The sequence below is a fragment of the Poecile atricapillus genome, chromosome 3 (assembly GCF_030490865.1).
Source record: "Poecile atricapillus isolate bPoeAtr1 chromosome 3, bPoeAtr1.hap1, whole genome shotgun sequence".
In the NCBI taxonomy this organism is placed as follows: Eukaryota; Metazoa; Chordata; class Aves; order Passeriformes; family Paridae; genus Poecile; species Poecile atricapillus.
In genome coordinates this window covers 106,189,348-106,193,411 of record NC_081251.1, presented here as the reverse complement: position 1 = coordinate 106,193,411, position 4,064 = coordinate 106,189,348, and positions in this window count along the sequence as shown.

Sequence of the window (4,064 nt, the reverse complement as noted above, 5' to 3'; positions counted from 1 at the left end):
GCGATAGAGCAGGGCGGAGAGGCGAAAGCCAGCGGCTGCCGCTCAGCTGAAGCCTCTGCTGCCGCTGTAGTGGAGCCTTTGCTGCCAGCCGGCCCCTGCCGCTGCCTGCACCGCTAACAATCCCACACAGGCAGGCCGTGGGCAGCCGCAAAGGGAAAGGCCCCGGCAGGTCCCCAGCGCCCGCCATGGCGGGGCCCGTCCGTGCGTGCGGAGCCCGCTCCGGGCTTGAGTTCTGTGGGCTCTGAAGTCTGTCTTTTAGGAGAGACTCTTTTTAGGGACTTATTTTCCAGCACCAGTTCGAACTGTTATAGATACATATATTATTATTGGCTTTTCGCAAATACTGAAATGAAGGTTAAATGTTAAATGCGGTTAGAAAAGTTTGTTGGGTTGATATGTTTCCTTCTGTTATTGATGAAACTTAGAAATAGTGGTATAATATACATATATGTTGAGCTATGGCACAGTATTAAAGCAAGAACTATTTTTGTTTGTATAACCCAAAGGCTGAGAAAGATGGTTAGAGACCCTCATTCTTATATTATCTTATTCAGATGCAGCAGTGACCAGAGCTCTGAGGGAGGAATTTATTGCATTTCTGTTATCAGGGAATGTGAAACTCGGTGGAGCCAAGAAGATGGATTTATTGAGAAAGGGGCGAGTCAAAAACTAAATAAAGAAACTTAAAGAGAATGTTTGAATCATGTATGAGAATTTATGAACATGTAGTAGGGTTCTGTTTTTAAGGGACAATCCTTTGTTAGTAAGGTGTGCTCTCTTGGCTGAATGCAGAGACACCCGGCCATATCTGTGTACTTTATTTTTATCTCCTAATTGTCTTTTCAATAAACTTTTAAATTCTATATAAAAACATGTGAACCTCGTTTTTCACAGAACTACACTAATGTAAATGCTTCATTTCCCGATACTTGGAATAAACACTGGCAATAGGGAGGTGTTTAGGGTTTTGCTCTCGTTGCAGTACTGCTGTTGTCCACAAAAATCGGGGGACAAGCCAATAAGTACACACTCGAGAGAGACATTGATTAATTATTTCACAGTTGCACAAACCTGGGTGCTCGCTGATATTCCAGAAATCAAGGAGTTAATGCTCATTGGCTACAAGTTACATAATTCTCTTGGTAATTAGTATTCTACTGGTGCTTAATGACTCTCTCTCTTCTCATGCTAATTAGCCTACATGCTGGGGTGTTTCTCTTGGTCAGAGGTGGGCTCTCAGCTGGTGTTTGTGATCCGGCCCTGCTGGAATTAACTTTTACCCAGGCAGAGCTGATTCAGCACAGTCACTGAATTGTCTTTATTGCTTCCTTATCTTGGGAGTTCTGCTAAATGTCCTTGGAGCCCACAAATTCTGCATTCTTTGTGTCCACTATCAGTGGTACATCCTTCTTCCCCAGCCTGGTTAACCTCCCCTGGGTCTGAGATCACTGAAGCATGTCCAGCCCTGGACCTGAGCAAGGCAATTCTCCCCACAGGTATCCAGCTCTGGCTGCTGGGGGAAGAGCCCGACCCCAGCTGGGCTCACCCTCCTGTCTCAGGGAGCTGTAGAGGGCTGAGGTCACCTCTGAGCCTCCTTTTCTCCAGATTAAACCCCCCCAGCTCCCTCAGCTGCTCCTCACAGGATTTGTGCTCCAGACCCTTCCCCAGCTCCATCGTCCTTCTCTGGACTCGCTCCAGCCCCTCCCTGTCCTCCTGGAGCTGAGGGGCCCAGAACTGGACACAGCACTCGAGGTGTGGCCTCACCAGTGCTGAGTGCAGGGAATGAATTCCCTGCCCAGGAACACCATTCCTGATCCAGGCCAGGTGCCTGTGGCCTTGCTGGGCACACCTGGCTCATGTTCAGTCTGCTGTCATCCAACACCCCCAGCTCCTGTTCCGCTGGGGCCCTCTCCAGCCACTCTGCCCCAGCCTGTGGTGCTGAGGGGGTTGTTGAGGCCAAAGTGCCGGACCTGGCACTTGGCACTGCTGAACCTCACACAGTTGGCCTGAGCCCATGGATCCAGCCTGTCCAGGTCCCTCTGCAGAGCCTTCCTGCCCTCCAGCACGTCAGCACTCCCACCAAACTGGGTGTGATCTGCAGATTTACTGCAGCTGCTCTCAATCCTTTCATCCAGATCATTGATAAAGACAGGGCCCAGCACTGATCCCTGGGGACGCCACTGGTGACTAGACACATTCTGGATGCAGCACCATTCCCCACCACACCCTGGGCCTGGCCATCCAGGCAGTTCTTACCCCAGCAAGGAGAGCTGCTGTCCAAGCCATGGGCTGCCAGCTTTTCCCTGAGAATGCTGTGGAAGATGGTGTCAAAGGCTTTGCTCAAGTTCAGGTGGACACATCCACAGCTTTTCCCTTTTTCCCACCCAGTAATAAGGTCATTTGGTCATAAAAGGAGATCTGGTTGGCCAGGCGGGACCTGCCTTTCCCAAACCCATTCTGGCTGTCCTTGATGCCCTGGTTGTCCTGTCTGTGCTGTGTGATCGCACTCGAGATCTGTTCCATAACCTCCCCAGGCACTGAGGCCAGGCTGACAGGCCTGGAGTTCCCCAGATCCTCCTTCCAACCCTTCCTGTGGATGAGTGTCACACTGACCAGCCTCCAGTCGCCTGGGATCTCCATGGTCAGCCAGGGCTGATGGTGAATGATGGGCAGTGGCTTGGTGAGCCCTTCCAGCAGCTCCCTCAGTGCCCTAGGATGGATCTCATCCAATCCCATAGACTTGTGAGAGTCCAAAGATGCTTTAGGAGCTGCTCAGGACCCTAAAGTCCCTCACAGCAAGGGTAAGAAGGTGGCCTGGCAGTTCAGCTGCACACACCTTGTCCCCTTGGGGTGGGATGTGTCTCTGCACAGTGCCTGCCACTGTGGCTGTGGGCTGCCAAGGATGAGAAGGCAGAATGCTAGGGAATGCTTGCTCTCTCAGAACAGTGTCTAGGACAAGGAAAATTTTTCTGGAGAAAAATTCTCCAGAAATTCACAGCAGGTTTTTTTTCCCCCCCTTCTTATTTTCTCCTTTCTGTGCAGCAAAGGCAGTGGAGTTGTTGGTCTAAACACCATCTTTTACAATACAGGCACGTTTGTATACTGCATTACCGATCTCCTTTCTGATGCACTGGTTTCAGTATTAAAGACTACAGTAATAACAAATTGCTCCATTGGCATCAGTGAGCAGAAGCACGCTCACTTCAGTATTTGTCATACATTCAACATGCAACACAATGATTGCTCTGTACCTTATGGGACAAAAATACACCCAGAAGCTGTAAAGAAGAATTTCCTGTAGTGCTCTGGCAGGAACACTGCTGCTGGCAGAAAATTGATGCAAGACATAATCTTTTAAACAGGATTTTTATCTTATCTTCTGGCACTTTAAATATGGCCATTCTCACAGTGTTAAGATATCGCATGTGTCAGGACGTGACCCTGACAGTGTCACTGAGGATAAAACCAATTAGTCCCTCATAAATTCCTGCAGTTATGTTCACTGAGGTATTTATTTCCAGTTCTTCCTTTTGGAAGTAATTGTGTCATGTGGAGAATTAAACTCTCTTTTATATTTATGCACTGGGTGATGTAATGGAAATGCCACTTTCTGTGCATCATTTACCAAAGAGAAGGAATTTGCCTTGTACAAATTTGTTACCCAGGCAGTGAAATGACTGTTTAGTCACTGTACCTTGTTACACTGGGACAGCTGCTCAGTGCCAGCAGTTGAGCAGGGCTGAGTTTTCTTGTCTTGTGTCAGTGGGAATTGCTTTATGTACTAACCAGCCCCTCAGAGTGCTGCATAAATTAAAAAAGATGGAGAAAAAGTAATATACAGTCCTGAAAACCAGTTCCTGAAGGTCAGCTTAAAGATTAAACTCAAAGAGGATGAATTTCCTCCTACTTGAGAGTTACTGCACTTATTTTCTTCCCATCATCTCTAAAAAAATGGAGCTACATTTTAAAGAAAGGCTTTCTAAAAGGGTCTAAACCACCTTGGAGCACAAGCTGCATTTCATATCCCACTGCGCTCCTGTGAGACACATACCAGTCTGTCCTGC